This window comes from Gadus macrocephalus, chromosome 10 (genome assembly GCF_031168955.1).
Source record: "Gadus macrocephalus chromosome 10, ASM3116895v1".
NCBI lineage: Eukaryota > Metazoa > Chordata > Actinopteri > Gadiformes > Gadidae > Gadus > Gadus macrocephalus.
This window is the reverse complement of record NC_082391.1, coordinates 9,263,686-9,285,567: the sequence shown is the minus strand read 5'-3', so window position 1 is coordinate 9,285,567 and position 21,882 is coordinate 9,263,686. Positions and strand designations below refer to the sequence as shown.

The 21,882-nt window shown below is 45.9% G+C and overlaps 1 protein-coding gene and 1 long non-coding RNA gene across 3 annotated transcripts in view; both read left to right on the top strand.

Annotated features, from left to right (window-relative positions):
• The window catches only part of uvssa (UV-stimulated scaffold protein A), a 483,727-nt gene that overhangs the window by 247,598 nt on the left and 214,247 nt on the right, over nt 1-21,882 (top strand). The window lies entirely within an intron of this gene.
• Nucleotides 1,825-5,842, top strand: LOC132465644 (uncharacterized). 2 transcript variants are annotated; one of them, XR_009527655.1, is made up of 4 exons: nt 1,825-2,083; nt 2,434-2,485; nt 4,212-5,164; nt 5,264-5,842. It is a non-coding gene; the product is annotated as an uncharacterized LOC132465644 (long non-coding RNA). The 2 variants fall into 2 exon arrangements; XR_009527654.1 differs by having other exon boundaries at nt 1,905-2,083; nt 4,212-5,842.

Here is a 21,882-nt window from a genome sequence, read left to right as displayed (position 1 = left end):
ATAGAGTAGGTCTAGAGTAACGTACAGCCATTGTCTAGACGGTTCCATGTGTATATTAGCCCATGCTTGACTGCTATCTCTCAGCCTGCTCTTGGCAGCAGTAAACACTGCGGCTCTATAAACATTGCCTTATTAAGACAAAAGCGGAGAGCAACACTGAGGAAGAAAGAGCAGGGATGTACTAATGCATCTTTCGCTGCCGTGACTCTTAACTTCTCTCTTTGTCGCCAACAAAATTGGAAAATATCACTGGCCAATACTGTACCAGGGACTGCTACTAAAGGTTGAATTGATTCATAAAGATAAAGGCAATACATACTGTACATTTGCATTACGCATTTGAAAAAGATATTCCCCCACTATTTAAAAATACTTAAAATGGCATCAGGGTCCTTCCTTAACTGTTTTGACACAGTTCACTGTCTTTTTAACTTGGCCTTTATAGCGAAATAATGGTATTCTTCTGTATGAACTTAAAATAATCAGCCGCATTTGGACAGATTATAACCAGGTGTTGATGACTGAACTATACAAAGAGTGTATCTGAAAAAAACATCTGCAAAATGACAAAAGTGTTCATCAAGCCTGCATAGCATTTCATATGGTTATTGTAGCTTTATTCGCTGACCAATAGCATCACATAATCAGACTGTGAAGCTTCCCGCTCTGATTCATTCATTCATACACAAAACATTCAACTTTAGCTCATCGTCATTTGCCTCTTTGTATGAGCTGATGCTCAATAATGTGGTACTTTCTCTTGCTGTAAATAACATTTAAAATAATCTCCAAATCTTGAGGACAGTGTCTCAATAACACAGAGTTGATTCTAGCGTGTTCTGTATGTCTGCTCACATGCATCCAGTGTTTTATGTATTTACCTTTTCCAATTTTACATATTGCCCGGTTATTCTTTATTCTGTATCTTCATTTCTGTTTTTATTCAAATCTATCTTCATCCCTTACACTTTCCATATGGGACAAAAAGTGTTACAGATCCAGATTCAGATGTCTTTATTCATCCCAAGAAGGGCCGTTCAGCTCACCCCGTCCCTCCACACCCAACCATTCACAGAAGGCCTGATAGTTCTCTGGCAGAGCAGATAAACCTGCATCGGTCACAGGAGACACCGAGCAGCAGTCAATAAAGTCCAACACTTGTTATAACTTGTTATAATAACTTGTTATAAAGGCCCTGTGTGTGTGTGTGTGTGTGTATGCAGGATGGACGCGGAGAGGAGGAGTCTTTATTGAAGTGCTGTTTGACCGTTCACACACTACCAGAGGACGGGTTAATGGATCCCAGCTGGCGCTTCAGGAGGCAGACCAGTCGCCACTACTCCAGAAAAGTCCAAATTTAGAAGAAATTGTCAAAAGATTTTCCCTCCCTTTTCATTAAAGGAACAATCCCCTTCTCCGCTCCGCCCACTGCCGTTGGTTCCTGTTGCCTTCTCCTTTATCTCCCATTTTAAATCTAATGCCTTATTACCTCTCAGGTCAGCTCATTGGTTCTTCCTCTTTACTCTCAGCTGTTTCTCGACCGCTCTTGGTGATTTTTGTGGTTTCCTTTTCCATCATTCCTTCTCTCCCACTCATCCATTTCTCTACTGCCCGCCACAACACACACACACACACACACACACACACACACACACACACACACACACACACACACACACACACACACACACACACCACACCACACCACATACACATACACATACAAACACAAACTTCCCAGACATTTACACAGGGCCCAGGTCAAGGGAGTCCCACGATAATAACCAATCGGAGCTGGTGGGGGTTCGGTCGGGTCCCACTAAGCCCATCCCCATGTTACCATATAAGGTGCGGTAGAAATGGTTCCTTGGCAGGGCGCTTCATAAATGACTTGAGAAGGTAGTGAGTTGGAGATGGGAGGCAGAGGGAGAGCCAGCCGTGGTCTGGGCATCAGGACACTTGTTCAGCCTTGGTGAGCTGAACCTGGGGAGACGGAGGGGACGAGGAGGGGGGGGGGGGGCGCTGCGGGCAGCCAGTGACCCCCAGACCCCGAGCCGACAACAGGAGGAACAGAACCACTGAGGTACGGAAAGCCCATCACCACTTCAAGGGATTGATCAAAATAGATATACATTGTCATCAGAATATCTTTGTTTTGTTAAAATGTTAAAAGGAAAAGGTTTTTCTGAATTGTTTCGGTTGAAATAACCCTGAAAATATGACCAAACAAAGTGGTTTGCAACGTTCATGCACTTGCTTAGTGAAATATGCTTAGTGCAGCGCAATGCGTTGGGCTCCCATAGGGTCTGCTAGAGGCGGTTCAATACAACAAGTCCACTAAGGGGAACCTCCAGAACCATTAGGGTACAGCTGAAAAAGCAATGCGCTCATGTATACAACCTGATCCATTCTAACCTTGCTGTTTCTTTAAAGGCCTTCGGACAAAGTGGTGGAGGAGAGCCGCACTGGGAGAGAGAGAGCACAGGTAAGAGCTCATCAACATCTGGTCCAGTTGGTTATAATGAAGAGGTTTCCTACCATGGATTGGCAGGATCTCCATATAATCTCATACTATACAATATACCAATATACCAATATACCGAATCTGGAAAAAATCTGTTCATGTAATAATTCATCTTATAATATGTATTTTCACTCAATACTTATATTTTCTTAATGTGTTTGTAATTGACAGCCTGTTACTTTTTCAATGTAATTTAAAAAAAAGACAAACAAAAATGTAATGTCAGTATCATGGTAATATTGTTAATGCAATCCCCACTGTAATGGTATATACACTTTGTCCATATGTCTGGAATATGATCTGTTGTGTATACAGTTTAGTAAGTTAAGTAATGATTTGATTCATTAACTATGAACCTCTTGCACTTTCCGGAAGCAAATTGAATTACTCTTTGGCCTTGACATTGAGTGACAACAAATATGTTTATGACCAAACTAAATGTTTAGGAATAATAGAAGAGAGGAAAGGCAGGAAGAGAGGACTGATCTGTTTGTTTATGAAGTCAGAAGTCTTGAGGGTGCGAGGGGAAAGGGGACTTTCACATAACTTCTTGTGACCCTAAACACACATGCAGAAATGCACACACACAGACACACTGGATGGATTCAACCAGGAACAATTGTTACAACAGCAGTTTGATTTATTAATTTGTTTAGGCTGAAGATAATTTGTAAAAGGAGAGAAAGGATTGTTTTTAGAGGCACAATAAGAAGTTAACTGTGTGTGTGTGTGTGTGTGTGTGTGTGTGTGTGTGTGTGTGTGTGTGTGTGTGTGTGTGTGTGTGTGTGTGTGTGTGTGTGTGTGTGTGGTTGTGTTTGTGGGAGGGGGGCTAGGGGCGAGTTATGGGGGGCGGGGCGGCGGCGGGGGCGGCAGAGGGTTAACATGGCCATATTAGGAAATGTTTCAGCTGGATGGCTAACTCTAGCTCTGTCCATACTATAGACATACATTAGATACTGCTGGAAATATAGACAGGTTGACATTGTGTAGCTGCCTTTGTTTCACTTTTTTCTTTTCTGTAACAGAAGTTATAAGCAGTAATAAGCAGTAGTAAGCCGGCCCCTTTAAACCTGCTGAACACTGCAGAAACCATTTACTATTAAAATCACATTTGAGATCTTTCAAAATATTTAAGGTATATATGTGCAATGTGTCTTTCTGTGGGCTAAATATAGACTTGCTTAAACAAAGGAGAGGAAGACAGGAAAAAGATCACGCTTTGAAATTCATAAGAAGTATGTGTTCTCTCCCTCTCTCCCCCGTCTCTCCAGCTCGCCCTCCCTCTTTCTATGCATTTCCTTTTATGTCTGTCTGCAGACTCTGTGACTAGAAAAGGGAATGTGTGTAGTGAGCGAGAAGAGGTGGGGGAGATGGAAGAGAGAGGGAGAGGGTGAGGAAGGCATTCTGCATCGGGGAGGAAGTGAAAAACTATCACTTGGAGCCATCGCAGGCCAAGAGGGGGAATGTTTATTCAAAGGCCTTTCTGCAGTCCCAAAATACAAATGTCCTTTTATGGAAAGGTAGGAGGGGACAGAGCTCCCCTGAAGGACTCTTCTCACTGGATCCCTCTCTTCTTCTGCTTCCATCTTCTTTGTTCGTTCAAATCAAATTAGGATGCTTTCCATTTTCTTAAGCTACTTTTTTATAATTCATGATTTATACAAATTATCTGCGTCTTCTGTTGCAGATGTCAAAGCTCATGGCGGCAGGGAGTTGAACCCTCCATCTCCTTGTGATCAAGAGAGTTGAACCGTCCATCTCTTTGTGATCCAGGGAGTTGAACCATCCATTTCCTTGGAATCCAGGGAGTTGAACCATCCATCTCCTTGTGATTCAGGGAGTTTAACCGTCCATCTCCTTGTGATTCAGCTAGTTGAACCGTCCATCTCCTTGTGATTCAGGGAGTTAGGGAATTAAACCGTCTATCTTCTTGTGATTCAGGGAGGTTTTTTTCAGATGTTACGGAGCAGGGAGGGCATGGATAATAAAGGGATGACCCCTCCAATTATAACTTTCAGACACAGCATGATTTTTTATTAAAGTAAGTAGAAACAAGGTTGTCTGTTTGCTTACATGTTTGAAGATTGAAATAACCATGCACTAAGAACGTGTCATAAAGGGTTTTGCTGTTTTCTCTTCTATGTAATCAAACACACAATTGATTCATGGCAAAGGAAGAGAGAGGAAATGTTTGTGGTGTTATCCCAAAGGATATAAATAATCAAAATTTCCTGTTTGCACCTGTTCAGCAATGTGTGTTATCACAGACAATATTATCTCTACGTATGCAGGGTATGAAATTACATTACAATCGTTCCTCTTTACTGCCATCATGTTTCTTGTGGCTTTTTTAAAATAGTTTGTTTAATGTGAACAAAACACACATTTGTTGTTAAGTTCGGTTGTGTTAAAATTTTCATGCAATTTACAAGCAAATAGAGTCAAACTTTATTGAACAAAACAATCAAAATTAGCAGACTCTAATGGATTTCTTAATGAGTTTTTTTTTTTTTTAATCGGATGCCAAAGGAAGATGTTATTAGAAGATAAGGTTGGTTGCTAAAGCATGATTGTTCACATCACACATGTGGTCAGTTGGCTGCGAAGCAGATCCATAGATACCTCAGGTCCATACCTCAGGTCCTTGGATACCTCAGTTCCATACCTCAGGTCTATACCTCAGGTCAGTACCCCAGGTCCATACCCCAGGTCCAAACCTCAGGTTCATGGATACCTCAGGTCCATGGATGTCTCAGGTCCATACCCCAGGTCCATGGATACATCAGGTCCATGGATATCTCAGGTCAATACCCCAGGTCCATACCTCTGGCCCATGGTGCAGTGCTGCATCTCTGGTCAGCTGGTAGTCTGAGATGAAGCACTGTAGCTCGGGACAGAGGACTGAGCCAGCTGCCTGCTGAAGAGGACGTATCAGACACCACTGTACCGGAGGACGTAAAATTAGGAAGAACCACGTATGTCTAAAGTAGCAAATGTTTACGGTCAAATCTGTATTAAGTGTTCCCATTATAAGGTGGCCAGAAAATGAAGCTTTCAATAAGATCTTGTTCCCCTTTCTCCCGGGGTCCAGTTTTCCCAGGAATCCCTTGTTGAACATGAAAGCGGGATTCCTGGAAATACTGTTCTTGGGGGCGGGGCTTAGCAGCCTTTTAAAAGCACCATATATGCTCTGTGGAGCTATGGGCAGGATGATGTTTTTACTAGAGAAAATATCTTACATATACTTATTGTGCTCCTTGTTGCAAGTATAAACAATGGATCACATTTTTTCTTTGAATAAAAAAAGGCTTGGAAAAATTGTCTTTCCTTTGTGTTGGTTATTAAGAACTGAAGAACTATTAATTAATAAAAAATGTAAACATAAATTATTGTTTCACTTTGCTAAACAAGCTGTTCTGCTAAACCGGAAAAAAGAAAACCCAAACCGTTATTTTATTCAAATGTAAATGCACATCCTATTAGCCTACTAATTATTCAATCAGAAGACAATTTGACACAAAGCACGGGTCTGTTGTTTCCTAGAGGCCTACATTCTGAAAGAGCCTGTCGGGGTAGGGCTATGGAGCAAGGGGGTGATGGGGGGGCCTGACCCCTCGATATGATGAAGGCCTTCCTAGAGATTCACTAGGAGAACTCTGGGGCGAGATGTTTACGCAAGTTTAGACCATATGCATAGACAGAGACAAATCGAAGTGTTGATCACCCAGAACAGTTTTCAATAAATCACCTTAATATAAACTATTTACCCAACTTTAATGTGTACATTTTTACACCAACGTTTGCAATGGGCTACGACTGAAAGCAGCAACGTTACTTCAAAAATGGCACATTTTTGTATTAAATGATTGTATCCTTCCTAAATCCATTTAATTGGGGGATTTGAGGGAAACACATCATTGATGAATCTGGATAAGGCATAGGAGGCCTAATGATCTATTTTTTTGTCATTTGTATTCAGCAAACAGACACATTTTACAAAAATAGTTTTAGTGCCAGTGAGACTATTATTGAAAGATAATTATCAAGTTCTGGATACATCCTTTATGTTAGGTCAGCTCTCTGGAGCGACAGCCTTAATAAATGAGTCCCTCCCAGTAATGGAGCGGCATCTAGTGGCTATGCGGTCACATTTCATTAGACCTTATATTGACTGGGAGGTGCAGTGCGTAGAATTTAGTGAGCTCAAGCGCAACGGACTTGGTAGAGATGGAATATAATAATCAGTATGTGTGTGTTATGTAGTGTGTAAAGCGTGTGACGTCACACGATCTAGCCTATGGCACGCCAACAGGGCCAAAGCGTCTGTCAAAATAACGCCTCCACCACGCCTATATTACTTCTCCTTCTGGAGTAAAAAAAACTGACTCCTGGGCTTACAGACGTCATATTTTTACGTGTGCCACGTGTAAAAACTTTGCGTATAATGTCAGAAGTAAAAAAATGACGCCTTGTCGATTTGCTGCAATGCCTGCTGCCAGCCAGCAATTCATGTGTTACAAAGCATACTTTTGACATGTTGCAGGATTGGCCCAATGGTGGATGTAAAATGCTATATTGCTTTTATTTGTTAATTTATTCATGACTGTGAACTGAAAACTGAATTGTCCACTTCTGGGATAAATAAAGTTATCTGAATTATTTATTGAGAAGATACGCGACTCATGCACGCAATAGGAATGATTAACTTTGCAGAGGCTTGTGCTCTCCAGATGCCTCTCCACAGAGAATAATTTGAAGAGTTGCAGACAGTGTCACCCATTTCTTTTCAGATGTGATCGAAATAGTAATAGCCTATATCATGGCTGCATAAGACATTTGAGCTATGCTGGTCTGGGTTGTATCGTGGCAACGACCAGCATTTCTCCCGGACATAAAAACGGACATAATATTACTTCTCCAGGAGTGAAAAACAGACGCATGAATTCAAAGACTTGTGCCAAGCAGAAGTAAAAAAGTAATGGAATTACATTTATTATTATTAATTACGTAAACAAGTAATGACGCCTGGACGAATAAGTGCATGTATTTCTATTATTCCTTGCACGTTGTGTACAGTCTAAAAGTGCAAAGAATATTTGTAAGATGTGGACAATTCAGTTTGCAGTTCCCAGTCATGAATAAATAAACACAATAAATAGCAATATTTATCCACCATGGAGCGCACACTACAACATGTCAAATGTATGCTTTGGAACACATTAATTGCTGGCTGGCAGTAGGCATTGCAGCAAATCGTCCAACGTAAAAATATGACGTCTGTAAGCCCAGGCGTCTGTTTTTTAAGGCGCGTTCACTCTCTTGGTGGTAACGAGACAGCTCACCAGTGATGACGCGTGTTCCCAACAGCGATCGTTCATGTGTACTTGGGAAACAGCCGGTTGGGAATCTAAAAGTTCTTCACAGCAGGTATTTTATTTTTATCCGATAGAACCAGTCAGAGCTAAACAGAACTTAGCCGAAACAGTTTCAAGATTGCATGCCTTTATTTCCTTGATGCCTATCACCTTCCATCCTTTTGCTTTTATTTATGAGAAGCACATAGTATTGCCACTGTGGAAGGCAACACTTCCCCTTAACTAGAGCTGGTTTACCAGTAGCCTACACAACGTTTAAAACTGAGCAAAGTCGATGCCAACAGATGGTAACAACGTCAATCAATAGTAAAGTATGTGATATGATGGTTGATACTTTTATATTGATATATAAACGTTCATGTTCCTCCTATTCATGCGCGTCACTAGTAAACCATACGTCACCAACTGGGCAACTCTTGTCGCCTTCAAAACAGCTCGGAGGTTCGGAAGCTCTTTTGTATTTGCGTGTATTTACGTAAACCTTCCCTTCTTCCGAATAAAAGGCGCGTTCACACTCCTGGTGACAGCGAGACGGCTCGCCAGTGATGACGCTCACTGTGCGTTCACACTAAACGCGAAATTTGTCGCCCGTTCGCGTTGTCGCCGAAGTTTTGTTGCGCCTCACATCATAATCTGTCGCTGTGCAAGTTTTGTTGAATTTGTCGCGCCACAACAAGATAACCACCATTGCATGTCCTTACCTTTTGTGGAAGAGGGAGAGACGTTGGCGGACCCGACGCAGTATATTCATAAAATTGTAATGAACACGGAAGAAGCAGTGAATGAAGTATTGAATAGAACACGGAAGAATTTTTGGATAGGCCTACCTAATAAACCGTTGGAACAAACAAGACAGGAAACATAGCAACGCCGGTAAAAACCCCCAGAGAAGCGCAATCCCTATGAGAGCTCCCCGCGCTACGGCCATCCGGAGGCGCACATAGCTTTTGGCCGTGATATTATATAAACAAATATTATATCATATACTATTATATATATACCCAATTATATATAGAGCTCCGGGAGTCGCAAACGGCAACATTCACTTTCTCCTCCATGCTGCAGTTCACCCCGGACTGCACTGCACTGAGTTTGACGGTTGAACGCCTATTGGCTGTTACGTTACACATGTGACTCAGTGGCCACACTGTTGAACGCTGATTGGCTGTCATCACGCGAAATTCGTGTCAAAGTTGAAAGATTTCAACTCGAGCGAATTTCTTGCGCCACAAATCCTCGTGAACGCGCTCGCCTGTGCACGGCGAAAGTGTGGCACGACAAATCAAAAACGCCGGTTTTTCTCTCGCGAAAAATTCGCCCGATACACGTCTATACGTTGACTTTGTATGGGATCCTGTCGCCCCATCGCGTTTGGTGTGAACGCACAGTTACGCTTGCGCGTGTTCCCGACAGCGACCAGTTCATGTGCACTTGGGAAACAGCCGGTTGGGAATCTAAGAGTTCTTCACAGCAGGGTTTTTTTTTCAGTCAGAACTAAACAGAACTTAGTAGGATCAGTTTCAAGTTTGCATGCCTCTATTTCCTTGATGCCTATCACCTACTATCCTTTTGCTTTAATTTATGAGAAGCACATACAGTATTGCCACTGTATGGAAGGCAGCACTTGCCCTTATCTAGAGCTGGTTTACCAGTAAACAACGTTTAAAACTAAGCATAATCATGCCACAGACGTTACAACGTCAATCAATAGTAAAGTAAGCTATGTGATATGAAGGTTGATTCTTTCATATTGAGCAAAACTTTCATGCGTGTCACTAGTAAACCATACGTCAACAACTGGGCAACTCTGTTATCCAAATTTGGCCCGAGTTGCCGAACGGAAGTAGAATTATAACAGCGTTGTGAGGTGTCGTTCAAGCAAACTTTCCGACGTCGCGAAAATGTTTTCCCCATCATTTCCAGCGATGTGAAAGCACCATCAGAGCGTTCAGGAAACGTCCCTCACAAATGCGTAGGCTATGACATAAAAGTGGAAAAACTGATTTCATTATATTTCATGTAGGCTACACCGTCTAGGCTTCGCCTTATGGGCTTGTCCCGTGCGTGTGCTCGCACGCACTGAAAATTTCAACTATGCACCAATCAACGTGGGCACCGCCTACATTTCCCACGGTACCGTGTATTTAAGGCGGCGCATACCGCCGCTCATCCTCCCTTTTCTTTCAGCAATTGTACTGATCTACGAAAAAGAAGAATGACTTCCAGCCTTCAAACCGGTGGCAGCGGCTTGGGCGAGGCGACGGACCAACGGTCCTTTTCAGGGCCACTGGAGAGCGCATCTATAAGAGCTAGGGGGGCCTTTTCAGGGCCTCAGTGCGCCTCCTGTCCCGCTTCCCTGGCACCGGATGACGGGCACCTGGCGTGTTTTAGGTGCCTTGGCGCTGAACACGCCGCGGCTGCCATGGTTGCTCCCGCCTCCTGCGCCGCCTGCCGCGCACTACCTGAAGAGGGGCTCCTCTCCAGGCACCTCTTCTTCTCCCCGTCGGTGGACCTCTCTGAGGCCATCGACATCTTTAGGGCTGGAGTTCCGGACATCGAGGACGTCGACGACGACCACATCGAGGTGGACCAGCAGGCCGGGAGGAAGCGGGGTCCAGGCCGGTCCCAGCGCTCCAGGGGGCCGCCTCCAACCCCTACCCCGATAACGCAGCAGCAGCCGCAGCAGCCGCAGCAGCAGCCGCCGCTGCAGCCGGGGAGAGCAGCACCGCGGAGCCAGAAGTTCCGCAGGCTTGCTCCCTTTTTCTTTTCCAAATTCAATTCAATTCAATTCAATTTTATTTGTATAGCCCTTAATCACCATTACAGTCTCAAAGGGCTTAACAGGCCAAATATTTGTGACACCCCCCTTTACCCATGCCCCCACACGGGCAAGAAAAAACTCCCTTGAATCAGCAAGGAAGAAATCTTGAGAAGAAACGCAGTGTAGGGGATCCCTTCTTCCAGGGATGGTCAGGAGTGCAATGGGTGCCACAATTGGCATACAGGTAAATACATGTACATAATATTTAAAAAGGTGATGGGGTTCTGGCCGGTTATCCATGAGGAGAGTCCAGGCATCCAGTCCAGCACCCGCAGCACGCTACAACTGACAGAATAGTGAATTAGAACGGAAAAGTACATAGTGGGAATGTATAATGTAATAAGAAAAGCACAAGCAAACAGAGTAGTCTTCACTACGCATCTGTTGATTTCACACTCCAAATGCAAGATTGTAGAGGTGCGTTTTGAGCTTCCCTTTGAATAGCTCCACAGAGTCAGCTTCCCTGATCGCTGATGGCAGCCTATTCCATAAAAAGGGGGCTCGATAGGCAAACGCTCTCTGTCCAGCCGATTTCTTTTTACCCTTCGGCAATGAAAGAAGGCCGGCTCCCGAAGACCGGAGAGACCGAGAAGGACTATAAGGAATGATCAGGTCCTTCAGGTACAATGGAGATAGTCCATGCAAGGCTTTATAGGTTAGCAATAGCACCTTAAAGTCTGATCTGAAAGTTATTGGTAGCCAATGTAAAGAGGCGAGAATAGGTGTAATATGATCAAACTTTCTCGTTCTGGTCAGCAATCTAGCTGCCGCATTGTGTACCAGCTGTAGACTCTTTGTAGTAGAGTTCGGTAATCCCGAGAACAGTGCATTGCAATAGTCCAGTCTTGACGAGACAAACGCATGAATCAGTGTCTCTGCATCCACTACAGATAACATTGATCTGATTCTTGCAATGTTTCTCAAATGGAAAAAGGCAATTCTAGTTATACTTCTTATATGCTGATCAAAGCATAGTTGAGGGTCAAACAAGACACCAAGATTTCTGACGGATGCACTCTGTGGGATGGCGAAGCCATCCAACCACAGAGAGACATCCTCAAACTTTTCCCGGTCCCGCTTCGAGCCGATAATCATCAGCTCTGTCTTCCCAGTATTAAGCTGTAGGAAGTTTTGTGACATCCAGCCCTTCACAGCAGCCAAACAGGACTCAACCTTCTGAATCTGGGCAGAATCCCCGGAATCTACAGGAATGTAGAGCTGGGTGTCATCCGCATAGCAATGGAAACTAATTCCGAAGCCGCGGATAACGTCACCGAGGGGAAGCATATAAATTGCAAAAAGCAATGGACCAAGAACCGACCCTTGTGGTACGCCAAAGCGCAATTTACAATGCTTCGATTCTGCACCCTCATGAAGCACAAATTGGGTTCTATCTGTGAGGTACGATTCGAGCCAACCAAGAGCCGTACCCCCGATACCAACATAGTGTTCAAGACGGTGAAGAAGAGTGCTATGGTCAATCGTATCAAACGCAGCGCTCAGATCCAACATCACAAGCATTGTGCTTGTATTTTTATCCAAAGCAAGAAGGATGTCATTTACAACTCTTGTAATAGCAGTTTCAGTTGAGTGGAAATTCCTGAACCCCGACTGGAAAGGTTCGAAGAGATTATTCCTCGTCAAATAGTCAACAATTTGCTTTGCTACAATCCTTTCCTGTACTTTAGACAAGAAGGGCAGATTCGATATAGGCCGATAGTTCCTGACTAATTCAGGATCTAGGCCAGGCTTTTTGAGTAGCGGTTTTAACACCGCAGCCTTGAAATTGGAAGGAACAATTCCTGTTGAAAACGAAAGATTCATAAGCAAGAGGATAACAGGCCCCACCGTTGGAACAAGTTCCTTAAGAACCCTAGAAGGGAGCGGATCCAACATACAAGTTGTTGGCTTTGAGGCCTTTATCACCCTTTCAAGTTCCACCAAGGAAATCGCCTTAAACTCCAAAAGAGTTGCGTCAGAGTTCACCATCCTACTTGGCAGAACCCCATCCTGCCCCACAGGATGTGTAGGATTAGCCGCCCGGTAAGCATCAATTTCCTCTCTAATTGATTGAATCTTATTCTCAAAGAAATCCATGAATTCACCTGCCAAGATCGAGGAGCCTACGGTCTGATTCTGTTTCTGAGTGAGACTCCTCACCGTGTCAAAAAGAAATTTAGGATTATTTCTATTCAAATTAATGATTCTAGAAAAGTAGGCGTTCCTGGCGATAGTCAGCGCACCCTTATAGGTGATCAGACTATTATGCCATGCAAGATGAAAGACCTCAAGTTTAGTCGAGCGCCATTTGCGTTCAAGGATCCTGCAATTTCGCTTCAAAATGCGAGTTTCTGCATTAAACCAAGGAGCTGGTTTTTTCAATGTTCGTTTTTTAGTTACGTACGGAGCAACTGAATCAATGGCAACAGACAAGGCAATGTTGAGTTCATCAGTAAGGCACTCCACAGAACCACTATAGTTACAGAGAGGTGCAAGTGAACCAGATAACTTATCTTCCATAGCTGTAATGGTTGCAGGTGTGATGCGGCGACAGCTGAAAGTAGCTTGCTGATCGTCGCAGGGGCAGGATACCACCACCTGGAAAGTGAGCAAAAAGTGGTCTGATAAAGCTGAGGTGTAGGAAGAGACCACTAGCTGCGAAATGTCAACACCGCGGGTCAGAACGAGATCCAACGTGTTTCCACCGATGTGGGTTGGTTGCTGGACAAGCTGTTTGAAGCCAAGCGTATCTGTAATGGACAGAAAAGCCCTTGTGAGGGCATCAGACGGGTTATTCACGTGAATGTTGAAATCCCCAATAAGCAAAATATTGTCTGAATATGTAGCCAGATCAGCTGCAAAGTCAGAAAACTGAATACGGTCCTGGAGGACGGTATACTACAGCTAAAACAAAAGAGTCTGGAACTCGTTTTGCTTCTCGAGGAGCTGAGGTGCAGAGCGCTAGCACCTCAAAGGATCTGAAAATATATCTATTCTTTGGCTTTAAATTAAGCTTAGAATTAGATATCAGGGCTACTCCACCACCTTTCTTAACTTCTCTAGATACTTGGGTGCTAACGTAATGGGGTGGAGTAGCTTCGTTTAAGACTAGAAACTCATCTGGTTTTAACCAGGTTTCAGAAAGCCCCAGTATGTCGATCTTTTTATCAATAATTAAATCATGGACCAAGAGCGCCTTCGATGAAAGCGACCTTATGTTCATGAACCCTATTCTGAGTACTTCCCTTTTATTATTTTCAGAGGGAGTCTGGTTAACACTCAGCTCTGAAGCGGTCAAGGGGATACCGCGGTTTCGACATACTGGTTGCGGCCCTCGTCTGCGGGTTTTACACCTCGAGACAGCGCGAGGCCGCACCACCGTACATATAGGTACAGGGTTATTTTCAGAGGGAGTCTGGTTAACACTCAGCTCTGAGGCGATCAGTGGGATCGCCAGAGTTGGACATACTGGTCGCGGCCCTCGCCTGCGGGTTTTACACCTCGAGACAGCGCGAGGCCGCACCAGCGAACATATAGGTACAACACTCTCTGAAACAAAACCAACACGCTCTGAAACAATTGGTGCAATAGATACTGGTTCAGCTAACCCATCTGCTATTCTAGACTCTGCAACGTAAACTATCATGTTGCTAGCAGGTTTGCTAAACTCCTGCAGCCCAGCGTGCTGTGAGTGGATGAGTCACGCCTGACTAAGACATCTATCTATGTTTTTTGACATAATTGAGGCGCCTAACCCAGTAGGGTGTAGGCCGTCTCTCATGAGCACACCAGGGCGACCCCACAGGGAGGGCCAGTTATCTATGAAACAAAAGCCCTGCTCTGAGCTATATAGGGCCAGCCAGCGATTTAGAGACAATAATCTACTATAACGCTCATCATTACCCTTATCGGGTAGAGGGCCAGAGAGAATTAATCGATGCCGACACATCTTTCTGGCGAAGTCACAAAGCCTAGCTATGTTGCTTTTTGTGACCTCAGTTTGTCTTGTCCTAGCATCGTTGGTGCCGACATGAACTACAATGTTGTCGAAGCTAATGTCGGTGTTTGGTGCATCTAATCTAACTCCGTATGAGGTCTCACCGCATGTTAGCACCCTAAGTTTAGCTTCAATGTCGGGAGCCCTGGCCCCGGGTAGGCAAATAACTGTCGCTGGTGAGTGTAGCCTAACTTTACGTGTAACAGAGTCACCTATGACTAGCGTTTCTACCCCCGAAAAAGACTTGCGAGGCAGGGTACTGACCGCAACCTGCCTCGCAAGTGGTGCTGCCGACAGGATTGCCTTGACGGAGTCACTGCTAACGATAGCGTTAGCTCCACGAGTCCGCCTGGCGGGTCTCTTCTCTATACTTTCTGGAATATCTGTTTTCTCAAATAAAGATAAAAAAGACTGTTCGACCCAACGGCAGTACATACTCCCTAAAGAGCGATATTCCTCTAGGCTGCTTCTTTCCCCCCCCCCAGCCCGGTGGCTGTAGGGTGGCGGCCGGACGGCGTGTTTACATAACCTCTGGTTCACCTGTTTCTAAGAAGCGGCGTCCCTTTGATCTTCATGGGCGGACTGGAGACTCATTACACAAGCCCGTAGATACGGATGCTTGTACCAGTCTCCTAGTTTCCCACATTATCCCCTTTACCTCCCTTCTACAGTCTGTGGAAGGTGAGAAGACGGGCGCGCTATGGTTACAGCCAGCGGACAACGCGCGGCACGAGTGCTGCGGCTAGACGGCTCGCTGCCTGTTCAGCGACTAGCTCTGTAACGTCTACCACGCTCGCTGAGCCTCCTCCCTTTCATGGGATGCCCCCCTTGGTTCAAACACAGTGTGGAGGCGGTAGGGGCCGAGGAATACGGGTTATTCCTGGACAGCGTTCCTCAGCTGTCAGCTCGCCCTCTCTCCGACCGCTATGCGTGTTGGCAAGAACAGTGCGTTCTACCATCGTGGTTTGACCACACGTTGAGATGGGGCCATCCCATACAGCTACGGGACCCAGCGGCAAGCACGGCTCTGGCAGCAGAAGTGGCCCGTCTCTTGGAGAAGGGGGCCATCACTGCCGTTCCCCACCACGAGTCACACATAGGGTTTTACTCCCGCTACTACCTGGTACACATTTTGTCTTACAAGTAGGTTGTGTCATATCTGGCTGTAGGTGAGTTTGGTAACTAAAATTCCTAGTGTTTAGAATTACGATTGTTTGTTCTAACCTTCAATCTGTTACTACAGTGTGATTTAGACCTGTCGTGTTTGATCAGTTCAGAGGTGTTCTTCTTGCTATAGTTTCTGCCACTCAAGGGGGAACAAAAGGCGTGATAGCTGGACGGAGCCAAGTCTGCCTGAGCTACCATGCCCATTTAAGGGCTAGCTATTGTTAGCGTCAGCTGTAGCATCAGGACCCAGGAAACGAAGACCCGGGAAACAAAGACTAAGGGAGTCTCTCTGCGGGAGTCCCTCGAGGAAGCCCGGGGAGGCCACCTGCCCTATTGTAGCTATGTGTCATACTTCAATCATTGTCAGGAATTCTACCCGTAGACGGCGTTACCATGGCTCCTCTGCTCGGCGCAGCAACCCGTCTAATCTTTGCCATCCACCTACCCTTGCTTACACTGACCTTGAGGTGATGGGAGGACTCTGGAACTGCCAATCGGCGGTCACGAAGGCGGACTTCATTTCAGCCTACGCGTCCCTCATGACCCTTCACTTCCTGGCCCTGACAGAGACCTGGATCAGTCCAGAGAACTCTGCTACTCCTGCTGCCCTCTCCACCGTCTACTCATTCTCGCACACCCCTAGACCATCCGGGCGAGGAGGGGGGACCGGACTCCTCATCTTGCCCATGTGGTCCTACCAGGTACTTCCACTAGAACACTTGGCCAGATCTGCGTTTGAACTACACGCTGTCACTGTCACCATTCCTATCAAGCTCTCCATTGTGGTGATCTACCGTCCTCCAGGTCCCCTCCGTGACTTCTACGACGAGATGCATGCCCTCCTCAGCTGCTTTCCTTGGGGATGGCAAACCACTCGTTATCCTCGGCGACTTCAACATCCTGCCAGAGAAGTTGCACTCACCTGAACTAACCAACTTTTTCGCCACCTTTGACTTAACACTATCCCCTTCTCCTCCCACACACAGGGCTGGGAACCAGCTTGACCTAATATTCACCAGGTCCTGCGGCACCTCTGCTCTCTCCGTTACCCCGCTCCCCGTGTCTTACCATCACTTTGTGGATTTTTCTCTCCCCTTGAATTCCTCTCCCCCCTCCTCTCTAGTCCCCACATTGTCACCATTTGCCGTAACCTCAAATCCCTCTCTCCCTCTACGTTTGCCTCTACTGTTCTGTCTTCACTACCTTCTATCGAACGATTCTCTCAACTATCTACAGATGAATCTTCAGACACTCTGCTATCCTCCCTCTCTTCCTCCTTGGATTCCCTCTGTCCCTTCCACTCCAGACCAGCGCGATCCTCATCCCCCCCTCCTTGGCTGCCCCATCCTCTGCGGACTTGTAGAACAAAGTTGCGAGCAGCTGAGAGGAAATGGAAGAGACCAGACTGTCCTAATGATCTATCTCACTATCTTTTCCTTCTTTCAGATTTCACCTCTTGTGTGTCAACAACCAAATCTGCCTTCTACCGGAACAAAATCAACTCCTCTGCCTCAAACCCCAGGAAACAGTTTTCCCTGTTCTCGTCCCTCCTCAACCCTCCCTCAACCCCATCTCCTTCCTGCCTCACTGCTGATGACTTTGATACCTACTTACCCAGAAAGTGAAGGACATTAGCTCCTCTTTTATCCCTGCCTCCATTCTCCCTCCTCCCATCCCCTCCTCTGTCTTTATCCAATTTAGGCCTCTCACCTCTGACGAGGTCAACAGAATAATAACATCTCACCATGCCACCACCTGCCCCCTTGACGCTATCCCCTCCTCTCTCCTCCAGGATGTCTCAAGCGAGATGCGAGTTGCTAACCAACTGTCCTCCTATCTCTCATCTAACAACCTCCTTGACCCCCACCAGTCAGGTTTCAAGAAGGCACACTCCACTGAGACGGCTCTCCTTGCTGTGACTGAGTCCCTCCGTGCTGCCAGAGCCTCGTCCCTCTCATCGGTTCTCATTCTCCTCGACCTGTCCACAGCATTTGACACGGTGAACCACCAGATCCTCCTTGCCACTCTTACCGAACTTGGCATCGCTGAATCTGCTCTTTCCTGGTTCACATCCTACCTGATGAACCGCACCTATCAAGTGACATGGAATGGCTCCTTGTCCAAACCTTGCACGCTTGAAACTGGTGTCCCTCAAGGCTCTGTACTGGGGCCTCTTCTGTTCTCCCTCTATACCAGTTCTCTGGGCTCGGTAATTGCATCACACAGCTTTTCCTATCACTGCTATGCTGACGACACTCAGCTATTTCTCTCTTTCCCCTCATCTGATAAAGCCCTGATTGCAACACGCATATCGGAATGTCTGGCGGACGTCAGCACCTGGACAACTGCCCATCACCTGAGGCTTAACCTCCACAAAACCGAGCTCCTCCTAATCCCAGGGAAAGATTGCTCACACATGGACTTACTGGTCACCGTTGAGAACATCACTGTATCTCCTTCTCCAACTGCCAGAAACCTCAGTGTGGTATTGGACAATCAGTTGTGCTGCACCGCAAACATCACTGCGGTGGCTCGATCCTGCAGATTTGCACTTCACAACATCCGCAGAATCCGGCCCTTCCTAAAAAGGGAAGCAGCTCAGCTTCTAGTCCAATCACTGGTCATCTCCCGCCTCGACTACTGCAACTCACTCCTTGCTGGACTTCCTGCCTCTGCGATTAAACCTTTGCAGCGCATCCAGAATGAGGCAGCGTGCCTCGTGTTCAACCTAAAGAAGTTCTCCCATGTGACCCCCCTCTTCCGGGACCTCCCCTGGCTCCCTGTAGTAGTTCGCATCAAATTTAAGACGATGGTACTGGCATACAAGGCAAAGGCCGTTCAGCAAAGTCACAACTTTTCCGGTTTTGGGACCTCAGTGGTGGAAAGAGCTCCCTGCCGCTCTCAGGACCGCAGAGTCGCTCATTATCTTCCGAAAAAGACTCAAGACTCACCTGTTCAGAGTCCACTTTGACACTTCATAGTAGGGGTGCAACGGATCACAAAGCTCACGGTTCGGATCGGGTCACGGTTTTTGAGTCACGGGTCGGATCATTTTCGGATCAACAACAACAATAAAGATAACAAGACAAATGTGACTTTAAATAAAATCTTCAACTGTGTAAAAACAAAATAAAGTGAAAAATTAGGTAATAATCCTGCTTCCTTTAAGCATGGTCAATATTTAAAAAATGTGCAATCTGAGGCATTATTCCTTCTTCTTTTTAACATGGATAGGATAGTAAATAATCCCTAACCCTGGATTTACAATTCAGGATGTCTGCATTGCCTTGGGAGAGTTTAGAGTCTACACTCTCCCAAGGCAATGCAGACATCCTTATCTTCTTTTTTTTAGTTTGGTAGCGAAATACAGTTTCTGTGGTGTTTTATTTGGCATTTTGTAAATCCATTGATTTCGGTTGGGAGACTCATTGCTCATTTCAAGGGGGGTTGGTTGTAGTCTTTTCGCTCGGTTCTAGCCCTACTGTTGATACGACGAACCGAGCGAAAAGACTACAACCAAACCTAAACACGTCCGGTTCCGGTTCCGGTTTACGTTTCAATGGGATTTATTTTCTTTATGCCCGTTGCTCCGGCCTGGAGCATAGGCCATCGACGACGACTCTCCACTCAGCACGGCTCTGGGCTCTCTTCTCCGCCCCCCCCCCCCCAGCTGGATCCAAGCCTCTTCAGCTCCACCTCCGTGTCCCGTCTCCAGGTGTTCCTGGGGCGTCCTCTCTTCCGCTTCCCCTGGGGGTTCCAGGTCAGGGCCTGCCGTGTGATGCTATCTGTGGGTTTTCTCAGTGTGTGGCCTATCCATCCCCATTTTCTTCTTAGGATCTGTTCTGCTACTAGCTCCTGGCTTCCTCTCTCCCACAGCTCTTTGTTGTTGATTTTGTCTGGCCACCTGATTCTAAAGATGCGTCTCAGACAGGTGTTTATATAGGTCTGGATCTTCTGTAACGTCTTCTTTGTCATTCTCCACGTCTCTGAACCCTAGAGAAGGATGCTTTTGACATTTGTGTTGAAGATGCGCACTTTAGTTGATGTTGCTATTTCTTTGGAGCCCCAGATGTTCTTCAGGATAATGAAAGCTACTCTGGCTTTGCCTAGCCTGGCCAAGACATCGCTGTCTGTGCCCCCCTGATGGTCTATGGTGCTGCCAAGGTAGGTGAAGGAGTCAACTTCCTGAATGGGTCTGTCATATATATTGACAGGGTTGGTGGTAGGGGTGTTAATCCTCATCAGTTTAGTCTTCTCCTTGTTTATCCTGAGGACTGTTCCAAGGGATGTTGTTGCCAGTTTGTAGTCTTGTCTTGCATCTGCTTGTGATTATGGGACAGACTAGCCAGGTCATCAGCGAAGTTGAGGTCTTCAAGTTGTTTCCAGAGGGTCCAGCCGGTCTTGCTTCCTGTTGTGATGGTCTTCATAATCCAGTCAATGACTAGAAACAGGAAAGGTGACAGTAGACATCCCTGCCGAACTCCGGTCTTGACCTCAAAACTGTCTGACAGTTGGCCTGCGTGTAGGACCTTGCAAGACATTCCCTGGTAGGTGTTTTGAACCAGGGAAATAATCTTCTCTGGGATGCCATAGTGCCTCAGTAGTTTCCACAAGGTCTCTCTTTCCACACTGTCAAATGCTTTCTCGTAGTCGATGAAGTTTATGTATAGGGGGGAGTTCCATTATATTGACTGTTCTATAATGATGCGTAGGGTGGCGATCTGGTCTGTACAGGATCGATTGCTCCGGAAGCCTGCCTGTTGGTCTCGTAACAGGGAATAAACTGCAACTGCCTTTATTTTATCTAATAGAATTCTGTTCAGGACTTTGCCTGGTGCAGACAAGAGCATGATTCCCCTGTAGTTGTTGCAGTTGGTGAGATCTCCCTTTTTTGGTATCTTTATGATAACTCCCTCACTCCAGTCTTCTGGTATTGTCTCTTCTTCCCAGACTTTGGTGAAGAGGCTGTGGAGCACGTCGGTGGTAGTCTTCAGGTCCGCCTTGATTGCCTCAGCTGGTATTCCGTCTGGTCCTGCCGCTTTTCCTAGTTTCAGAGCTTTGATAGCTTTCCTAATCTCTGCCCTGCTGGGTTTGAGGCAGTCTATTGGTAGCTCCGTCTTTGCTGGTGGGATGTCCGGTGGTTCTTCTGGAGCCGATCGATTCAGTACTTCTGTGAAGTGTTCGGCCCATCTTCTCCTCTGGTCTTCTGTTGTTGTAAGTTTGTTTCCTTCTTTGTCTTTCACTGGCTTGTCTGTCTGTTTGAACCTTCCTGCTAACTTCTTGGTGATCATGTAGAGGTCTTTCAGGTTTCCTTGTCCGGCGGCTTTTTCTGCTTGTTGGGCCAGGTTTTCTATGTGGGCCCTTTTGTCCTTCCGACAACTCTTCTTCACCTCTTTGTTGACCTGTGTGTATTCTTCCTGGGCCTTTGCCTTTGATGATCTTGTTTTGCTTGTGTTAAGTTTCTCCTTCTTCTCCTTCCTCTCCTTCAGTCGCTGGAGTGTGTCAACAGAGACCCAGTCTTTATGTTTTGTTGTCTTCTTTCCCAGTACTTCTTCACAGGTGTCCAGGTACATCTTCCTTCTCTGTTGCCAATGAGTCTCGGTATCTCCATCTTCAAACTGCTCCTGTAGGATCTGGTATCTGTTCCTCAGGCTGATTTGATAACTTTTCTCTATTTCTTGGCTCCTGAGCAGTCCAACGTTGTATCGTGTTCTTGTACTGGTGGTTGTGGGGTGCTTTTTTAGCCGAAGCTTAACAGTCATCAGCAGGAGGTGGTGGTCGGACGCTGCATCAGCCCCTCTCTTGGCTCCCACATCTTGACATGACCTCCTGAACTTACGGCTGATGCATGTGGTCGATTTGATTCTCTGTGAAGTGGTCTGGAGATCTCCATGTGGCCTTATGGATTTGTTTGAGAGGGAAGATGCTGCCCAGGTAAAAAAGTAGTATACTTTAGTGTATTAGTAATATAATTAAAGTACATGAAGTCTAAAATAAG